The sequence below is a fragment of the Chroicocephalus ridibundus genome, chromosome 6, assembly GCF_963924245.1.
Source record: "Chroicocephalus ridibundus chromosome 6, bChrRid1.1, whole genome shotgun sequence".
Taxonomy (NCBI): Eukaryota; Metazoa; Chordata; class Aves; order Charadriiformes; family Laridae; genus Chroicocephalus; species Chroicocephalus ridibundus.
The window spans coordinates 59,216,204-59,226,119 of NC_086289.1; the positions used below are offsets into that span (position 1 = coordinate 59,216,204).

Here is a 9,916-nt window from a genome sequence, read left to right on the forward strand (position 1 = left end):
GCGCAAGAGCCCGTGTCGCCGGGCCGTGTGGCCCGCCCCCGTCCTGCGGGAGGCGGAACGGCTTCTCCAGCCTCTGGGTCCTCCATGGGGCCCCTGCGGCCTCCGACGGGCCCCCCGGGCCTCTGTGGGTCCCCCGCGAGGTCCCTCCGGCCTCGGTTGGGCCCCTGCGGCCGCCCCTCCGGGCTCTGCGGGGCCTCTCCCTAAAGGGAGACGGGCCTCTCTCCCCCGACGTCCATCCAGGGCTCGGCTCGGGGCTTTCTGGGAGGGAAAGCTCCCCGCCTGGCCGGGGGCGGGCCGGCACAGGCCCGGCCCCAGCGGGGAGGAGGCGGCGGAGGGCTGGGCGGCCGCTCCCGCCTCCCTCAGGCGGCGCCAAGATGGCTCCGCCTGCCCGTCCCTCCCCTCCGTTTCGCAGGGGCGGGGCGGCGCTCCCCGGCAGCCAATAGGGAGGCGGCGCCGGGCGCGCGGGCCGGGCGCATTTCCGGCGCGGGGGGTGTGTCCCGATGGCTGCTGGGGGCCCTCGGCGCCCTCCTCGCCGCCGCCCGCCGCCCCGCGCCGCCCGCGGGCCTTTGGCCGGAGGGGGCAACCTTTGGGCTCTGGAAAGTACCTTTGGAAGTTTGGGCCCTGTGAAGGGAAGTCAGCCTGGTAGAAGCTGAAGGAAGTTTCAAGCCGCGGTTCTGTGTGTTCTTTCCTCAGCACTTGTGCGCCCGCGGACGATCGTGCCGAGTCTGAGGCAAAAAAGAGGAGGACAGGTATTGCACGGAACAGAAGTCTTGAATGTGCCTGGTTTTTCTGAGGTTTCGTCTGCCTTAGAAAGCTCTGGCTTCTGTGCTTGTTTTTACTTGAAAAGCAAAATTGCAAGTTGACGTATTTTTCTAATACTGCTGCTTTTCTGTGCAGGTATCACATGGGTGGATGTTTGCTGCCCAGAGCCATCTCAGGGCGATGTTGTGACCAGGTAGAGTCTCTTTTCATCATGGTTCTTGTTTCTTTTGGCTCTGTGCGCGTGTCTCTTTCCGTGCCTGTTCTTCTCCCCGCTTTAAAGCCTAGCGCTCTCTTTAGCCGTGCGGCACTGTTGTGTGCTGGGATTGTCCGTGGTTCACCTGAGCTCGAGGGGAGAGAAGGAAAGAAAGGAACTGAGAGGGTAGGATGGGTTCCAGTGAAAGGAACATTTTCTTGCCTTTTTTTGTGGATTTAACTACCAAGGGAAGTCATTTGATGAAGCTTGTGATAGCTACTCTTACCACGCTGGACTGAAAGTGGAGAATACTGTGAGAGTCTGTTGTAGGTCTCCCTCCTGGAAAAGGTCTCCCTGCCCTTGTCTTTGGTGACAAGGCAAATTCTTGGTTTTGAAGAAGGCACATGTGTACGGACAACTTTACTGTCTGTGTGTTGCTCTTCAGAGTTTGCGTGGTTTTACTGGTAATCCTCTCCAAACGGGGACAGTCACTCTCTTGACTAGCCTACAGAAGGCAAGTAAATATCCTGTAGGTGTCCCATTTTTAGTTCCCTGTGCTGGTCTTAGTTCCCGTAAGCTAACTGTATGTGGCTGCAGGTAGAGTTGCGGGTGTTCATGTTATACCTTGCAGTATAAGCCCTAGCACGCAGCATTTATCCCCAGTAGATCCCAGAGCACTTGACAGAGGAAGTGCTGGTTGCTTCCCTGTTTTCCAAATAATGAAACTGATCAAGGGAAACCAAAGGAGTCTTGCACAGGGAGGTGGGAAGGAATTTACAAAGCCTCCAGCGCTTCCTTCTATGCCAGTCTCGCTGCTCCGAAAGAACCGTGCTGGAAGCGGAGACGATGTTGTCACACGTGTGCAACCGAGGCTGTAGTCAGCAGGAGCCTTGAAAAAGCATTTCTTGTCCAGAAGGTGAATTCTTGAGAATTCCGTGGGACAGTACAGGTCCACAGCTCACTGCTCTCTCTCTTTCTCTCTCCTGCTCCTCGCAGGGGCTCCCCACCAGCAGAAGCTACTCCGCAACAGCATGGACCAGCGAAACAAGCGGTACCCCTGGCACCTGGTGAGACCAAAAAGTCACCTGCCTGTGAGGTGGAAGAAAAGAAACCGCCAAGGCTGCAGAAAAGAGCAGAAGGCTTTACTCCACTCACAGAGGTACCGTAGCTGACAGGCTGTTAGACAAAACTGAAGGCTGTGAAACAGCTGCAAGGAACTCCATTTGTTACAGGTGGTTCTTCAGGCTTTTTGAAATCTGAAGAACTTGCATTTAAGCTGTTAGGGAGTGTCTGCAGCTGTGACTTCCCAGTGCAAAGGTCAGCACTAAAGCTGGTTTGAAGGATTGAAAGGATTTAAGCATTTGATGCTCCACGCACTCCTTGAGTTGTGCTCTAACCTAAGGGTTGGTGGGTCTTCTGTTACTCGGACAAAAATGAGTCCAGGTTTAACAGCAGTCTCCCAGAGCAGTGCTGACCTGATTCCTACAGTTATATGGGATCTGCCTCTCAACCTGTCCTAGCATGAAGATAGAACTTGAAATAGAAGCTTTTACTGCTCCGTGGTGTTGCCTTGCTTGTGGGGGACCTGAGCATCTTGCGTACGTCCTCGGGATGTCACCGAGGCGTGGATGCGCTCTGGGCACGGTTGCACTGCGTGTAGCAGTGGTCACAGGAGTTCACTTAGTTACGCTATGCAACAGGGGGTGGGAGTTGAGGTTCCCCTGCTTGTCTGAATGTTGGCTGCTCTTATTCTTGGGAGTTGCCGTCTAATTGAGCGTCCCCTTTTTTGCCTCTTGAGGATTGACTTGGAAAGGGTTAGCAAGTCCAGAGTTTACAAAGTCTGCGGGGTGATGCTCAGTACAAGGAAAACCAGGGGTTTTTCTTATCCTGCTAGCCCACGTTCAACCCAGAAGAAGATGCTCTGGCAGTTCAGAGTATTTTATACTAACAGACCCAGTGGTTTATTTGCGTTCCTTAAGCGGACTTGGATGGAAACGTCCAAATGACAACCAGTTGCATGCACCGCCTGGACTCCCGATTGCCTGACTGCAGTGTAGCTGCCTCGGTTTCCCCCTTTGCTGGTACTTCAGCTCCCTTGAAGTTCCCCCACCTTCCCATTCTTTCAGGCTCCTGACGTAGCTGCCTTGGCATGGAGAATGCCTGCTGCGGTTGCCTTAAACCTCAGCGTTGCGAGGGCTGCAGCATCGCATGGGAAAGGCGTTTGCTGTGTGTTTGCTCGTCCCTGCGTTTTATCTCAGCTTCCTTGGTGAAAACAAATTGAGGCAAACCTGGGCCCTGAAGTTCCAAGTCAGGATGCTGACACCAACCAACCAACCAAAAAGGGCGATTGCTAACCTAGCCGAAAGCCGGCAAAGGCAGTTGCTCTGTCACCTGAGCTTCATTTCCAGGCCGTGTTTGAGTTGAAAGCTGCCCACAGGTTGGCATGCTCGATGCTCTGTTTCACAAGTCCTTCCCCATTTAATTGTCCATTTCAGGCCATGGAGAGAGAGGTCGTTGCCGCATTAGGCAAAGGTGAGCCAGAGGAGATAATGAGCAGTGCCTTCAAACTGAGGGTCACTCGTGAAGACATCCACACCCTAAGGAAGCTTTGCTGGCTAAATGATGAGGTAAAAGTAGCTGCAGCACAGGGATCTTCTAATGGAGCGTTTATTTCAAAATACCCCTTCAGCGTGTACACAAGTCTTTGCAAAGTTATTTGATGACCTGCACTGCAGAGCCTAGAAATCTCTGTACGGTTCTTATTTTAGGTACTGAAGGGTCCGGTGCTTCTGGCAGTTCCTTTACTTTTATTGTGCCGCTTCCAGGAGTTAGTGTAGGTTCTTGGAGTGGGTGGCAGGTGTTTTTATCAAACTGCAGATGTCACCAAGTGGGAAATTCTCACAACAAAAGCTGACAGCTGAGGCTGGAGTTCTCTCAGCTGCGTACTTCAGGGTGGCCAGAAAAGAGATGTTGCTGTGCTTTTCATTTGGTAAGCTAGTGTCTTGTTTTACATCTCAAGCTTACTCTTTATGGTACAGGTCATCAATTTCTACATGGGTCTAGTGATGGAAAGAAGTAAGAAGGAGGGATATCCATCAGTCCACGCTTTTAGTTCGTTCTTTTATGAAAAACTTGCTTCTGGGGGCTACAAAGCTGTAGGAAGATGGACGAGGCGTGTGGATGTCTTCAACAAGGACATCATCTTAGTGCCCATTAACTTGCGTTTGCACTGGACACTAGCGGTGAGTGAAACGGGCTTGTTATTTAGAGTTGGGTGGGGAGAAAAAGCTGGGAAGAAAAGTCATGTAGGTTTGTGCAGCACAAGGTGGTGCTTTGTCTAACAGTCACCTTTGAATAACAGGTCATAGACACCAGAAAGAAGACCGTCAAATACTACGACTCCCTGGGACAAGGAGGGGACAAGATTTGTGAGACTTTGCTGTAAGTAACTGCTCAGTCAGTGCTTTTGTGTTGTGAATGAGGAGAAGGTTTTTGGGATTTTGCCTCTGTGACAGGGCTGCAAGTTTCCACATGTCTTGTAGATAACAAACCAGAAATCTTGGATTCGCTTGCTGCGAGTTGTCTGACAGTGACTCCTTCCCTAGTCTCACGTCGTCCCCTCCACCCAGCGTCTTGGGTGCCTGGGTTCTGCCACCTTCCCCCTATAGCACAGACAAAGACATGGTAGCCCCGTGGCACACGGGCACCAACCTTGTTAGTGATCAATAAAACCCTCCTGCCACTCATCTTCCTGTGATCTTTCAGCAGCTCTTTTTTTCTCGGCCTGAATTACAGCGATGAAGAGTGATTTTTTTCTTTTGTTTTAACCAGCAAATACCTGCAAGAAGAAAGCTGTGAAAAAAGAAACGTGAAGCTGAATGTTTCGGAGTGGACTGTTCACAGCATGGAGCCACATGTGAGTGAGCACTGCTTGCACTTGAAACGTGAACTAGAACTCCTTGTCACGAAGTTCTTAACGCTTTCTCATAAGGCCAGGACTTTAGAGAACAGCCATAAGCATCTTCTTCTGGTACCACATCGGGCTGCAAGTGGACCAGGAAACCATGCTGGGATGAAATCTTTGCGCAGTGCCTCTCCTTGCTGGCTGAATACTTTCTTGGGTTTTTTTTAATTGCTCTGCCACGTGAAGGTGAATTTGGCTTTGCCCCCATTTCACAAGTCAAATTTCAAGTCTCTTTAGCAGTTGTCAGAGAACGTGGGCTGCTTGTTTGCAGCCCAGATCCTGGCACGTGACAAAGCAAGGGGTTGGGCTGATGTTTCTCGACAAGTTAATAGTGAAAAGCAGCACCTAAAGATTCAGTTTAAGGGATGTCACTTTAGAAAGACACTGTAGAAACCTCCAGACACCTTGCAGGGAGGAAGCCTGCTGTCCCTTATCAGCCTGCCAGGAATTTGGCTTGTAACATCCGAGCGTAGGAAGCCGAGGGGAGGGATGATGTGCAGTTCCTGGGGTCTGTTCCTTGTGTTGGGGAGCGGTTACTGGGGATGGTGCAAGTTCAGGAGTGTCTGGTTAGGGTATTTTTGGTAATGGGTGCTGCTTCCAAGTTGCTTTTCCTTGAAGATAGAGGCAAATTCTCCATCTTCTCTGCATTCGTTAGGAAATCCCTCAGCAATCAAACGGAAGCGACTGCGGCGTTTTCACCTGCAAATACGCAGATTACATCTGCAGAGACAGACCGCTGACCTTTACACAGGTGAGTGAAGGTTCTAAACAGCTCCAGCCCCTTTCGCACAGAGACAAGAGCCAGGGAAGTTACGCAGCGGCTGAGGTGTCTGCTCCCCGTGAGATTCCTCTTGGGCGAGGTACTGCAGCCAGGGGGTTTGTGAGATCTGGCCTTGGGACCTTTGGGAGAAATGGGTCTCAGCCTTTGACCAGTGAAGACACTGGTTCTTTTCCAAGGCAGTGCTCTTCTGTGAAAGTGCTTGTGAGCTGTTGTGTGGTCAAGGAGATCTGGTTTTGGTGGCATGTCACCCTCTTAGGAGCTGTGCGGGTGAAAGCCAGGCTGTACCTGAAGGGCAAGTGTTGACAGTTCTTAAAAGGAAGTGTATATTAAGGAAGTAACTGGGTGTTTCTGCGTATTTTGTGTCTCTTTCTGCCATGACGTGTATTTCACGGTGTTTTCTTTTCTTTTCAGAGCCACATGCCTTACTTCCGTAAGAAGATGGTGTGGGAAATACTCCATCAAGAGCTGCTGTGACACCTGCACTACAGGAGTAACCCTGGGGTCACCTTTGGGTGACCAACTCTTTTTCTAGTTACTTTTTTAATACTTTGTTGTTGTTGTTAGAAATTTTTCTCTGTAGGTTAAGGAAAACATTTTTCTCTGTAGGTTAAGAAGTAGTGGTTAAGATTGTTATTCCCCCCCCACCCACCCCACCTGCCCCTATTTTGGAGACAGTAACTCTCTTTGAAATTAGCTAACACACCTTAAGTGCAAGCTGGAAAGGTTGGTGTCACCTGGGCAAGGGAAAGCTTAAGAACAAATGCTGTGAACTTCCATCGCAGAGAGGGCTGCTCACACCTCGCAGCGCACGTGGCCACCTTATGGACGAATGGGACTCATCTGGTGGTGGTGACATTGCACAAGTGGAACTTCTCTCACAGCACACGTGGTCACGTTATGGACAAATGGGACTCATCTGGTGGTGGCAACAGTTGTGTGAGCTGAACTTCTCATCCCAACAAGAAGGTGCTGAACTGCTGTTTCCTCAAAGAGAGTTTTCTTCTGTTTCTGGAGTAATCTACCATCTACTTGATGCCTACAAGTGGATTTGTGATGACCATCAGAAGAAAGCATTTACCATCTTTTGATTTGCGAGAGAAACCCCTGTGGTTGGGGTTGGTTTGGTTTTTTTCTGTCTCCAGGGAGTTTTATAATGTGAAAAGAGAAGTATTTATTTATTTTTGTTGAAATATATATTTAAATTATTTAAAGAGCCTTACTGGAATGAAACTTGATCTGGTAAGGAGAGTGGTTTATTTTTTTTTGTCTTTGAAAATAAGGTTGACGTATCAATGTGGGTTTTAGCTCACTGACAGTCTATGGAGGAAGACGACTCTGGCCAGGCTGGGTATCAGAGCACCAGAACCTCCAAGCGATTGTCCCAAAATGCTGAAGGGACAACCAGGACGTTGTTCAGCAGCGAGAATCCCAGGAACAGCCAAGTAGGAGATTATTGCTGCTCTGCCGCAGGCGCTGCCTCCAGGCGTCTGCCCAATGAAGAGCTTGTGTCGATCCTCGCTCTGTTACGCTCAGACCCAGCTAGATCAGTTTAAACATGGCGTTTCCCCCTTTCTTTCATTTTTACCCCCCCCCCCTCTAGTTTACGCTCCAGAGCTGAAGTGGGATTTCAGGTCTTTCCTTGACCATCGCAGGGGAAAAATTGCCCAAGGGGTGGTTTGGAAGCCCCGTGTTGGAACGCTTGTACAAATGATCGTGTGGTGTTGTTTCTGTAATGGCAGTTACCATCATGTGAGGTGATTCCTGCCCGCTGATGCGGTCTCTCCTCTCCTCGGCTTTGGGGGAAAGCTGGTGATTTTGGGGCCATGCCCTCTGTCGCCGTGGGTGGGATCAGCCTTCCCGGGCTGCTCCTCGCCTGAAGGTCTGCTCTCCTGGGCCGGCTGACGCGGTGGTTTGGCTGTGGTGTGGGTCAGCAGCCACATCGCCCTCTGCTTTCAAAGTGATGAGCTTAATCCGTCCCCAAATCAGAGGAGGTTCTCCAAAGGAAGAACTATTGCAAAGGCAATGTGTCGTGGTTTGTCCCTCCACGAGATATTACATCTTCCCGGGCTCCCGGAGGACGTGGAAGATTTTAGCTGTTTATTACCGCTAGGACGCAGTAAGTGAATGCTTGAAGTGTCCTTTCCCCTTCCCTTGGGTTCTCGCTGTCTGGGGGCTGCAGTTTTGAGGCTGACCCTGTGCTCTGCTGAGTACAAAAGCAGAATCTGGGGGAAAAAGCCCAATGAACCAGCAAACAAGCCCTGCAGAGGGGCGAGTGGGGTAAGGACCCTGCCCAGGTCCTCCTGGGCCCCCCCTGTTAAGCAGAGGGGGCTCGGGGGTGTGATGGAAGGAGCAGGGTGATGCTGCTGTGAACACCTTACCTGGTGCCTTCTCTGTCCTCTCCGCGACCCGCCAAGGACTTGTGTGGAGTAAACCCCGTCGGGGGACACCTGCTGCCGGTCGCTTGGCAGCGCTTGTGGCTGCTGAGAGCCTCTGTGTATGAGGCGGTGGGGAAATTGTACGCGTAGCAGCCGCCGTCCCCTCTGATCCATGGCTCTGGCCCTTCAGCCGGGGCTCGTGTCCTTGTGCCCCGAGGCGGTTCCCTGAGAGCAGCCCCTGGGGAGCAACAGCCTGTTAACACTGTGCTCTGGGTGAGCAGTTGGGTGGGAGCTGGGCCTCGCTTCTCCTTAGGAGATGGCCTTTTGGAGATGACGAGCTTGCTCTTTTTCGTGCTGATGGGCAAGCGCGTGTGCGGTGTGAGTAATGCCCTGCCGCCCTCGGCGGGGCAGGGGGGACACACGCTCCTCATGGGGCTTCTTCGCACAGTTGTGACGCTGCCGGCTGCCCCGTGAGGTGGTCCTTGCTCACAGGAAGGCCGTGGAGTGACTGGTTCGTTAGTGACTGGTTGACAAAGTCCCCTGGGAGGCAGTCCTCCAGGGCAAAGGAGCCCAGGAAGCCTGGATGGTTTTCAAGAAGGAAGTCTTAGAGGCGCAGGAGCAGGCTGTCCCCATGTGCCGGAAGACAAGCCGTCGGGGAAAAAGACCGGCCTGGCTAAACAGGGAGCTAGTGTTGCAACCTAGGGAAAAAAAGAGGATCTATGGCCTTTGGAAGGAAGGGCAGGCCACTCAAGAGGACTACAAAGAGGTAGTGAAGCTATGTAGGGAAAAAATCAGGAGGGCCAAAGCCCAGCTGGAACTAGACCTGGCTTCTGTTGTCAAGGACAACAAAAAAAGTTTCTATAAATATATTAGCAATAAAAAGAGGACTAAGGACAATCCCTGTCCTCTAGTAGATGGGGCCGGTAACATAGTGACCAAGGATGAGGAAAAGGCTGAGGTACTTACTGCCGTCTTTGCCCCAGTCTTCAGCAGTAGGACCAGTTGTGCCCTGAGTACCCAGACCCCTGAGCTAGAAGACAGGGATGGGGAGCAGAATGAAGCCCCTGTAATCCAAAGGGAAATGGTGAGGGACCTGCTTCAGCGCCTGGAGGTGCACAAATCTGTGGGGCCGGATGGGATCCACCCAAAGGTACTGAAGGAGCTGGCGGAAGTGCTCGCCAGGCCACTTTGCATCATTTATGAGCAGTCCTGGACAACCGGGGAGGTCCCAGCTGACTGGAGGTTGGCAAATGTGACAGCCATCCACAAGAAGGGCCGGAAGGGGGATCCGGGGAACTACAGGCCAGTCAGTCTGACCTCGGTGCCTGGGACGGTCATGGAACAGATCCTCCTCAGTGCCATTACACGGCACGTGCAGGAGAACAGGGTGACCAGGCCCAGTCAGCATGGGTTTGTGAAGGTGACCCACTTAGTGGATGAGGGAAAGGCTGTGGATGTTGTCTACCTGGATTTTTGCACAGCTTTTGACACCGTTTCCCACAGCATTCTCCTGGAGAAACTGGCTGCTCCTGGCCTGGACAGGTGTACTCTTCGCTGGGTAAAAAACTGGTTGGATGGCCGTGCCCAGAGCGTGGTGGTAGATGGAGTTAAATCCAGTTGGTGTCCGGTCACAAGTGGCGTCCCCCAGGGCTCGGTCCTGGGGCCAGTTCTCTTTAATATCTTTACAATGACCTGGAGGAGGGGATCGAATGCACCCTCAGTAAGTTCGCAGATGACACTAAACTGGGCGGGCGTGTTGATCTGCTTGAGGGAAGGTTGGCTCTGCAGAGGGATCTGGACAGGCTGGACCGATGGGCTGAGGTCAGTGGTATGAGGTTCAA

At 52.1% G+C, this 9,916-nt stretch overlaps 1 long non-coding RNA gene across 1 annotated transcript; it reads left to right on the top strand.

The window, feature by feature from the left end:
• Positions 1-449: 449 nt before the first annotated feature.
• LOC134517336 (uncharacterized) lies at positions 450-4,193 on the top strand. Its single transcript, XR_010071601.1, has 4 exons — positions 450-749; positions 898-955; positions 1,952-2,114; positions 3,994-4,193. It is a non-coding gene; the product is annotated as an uncharacterized LOC134517336 (long non-coding RNA).
• The last annotated feature ends 5,723 nt before the right edge of the window (positions 4,194-9,916 follow it).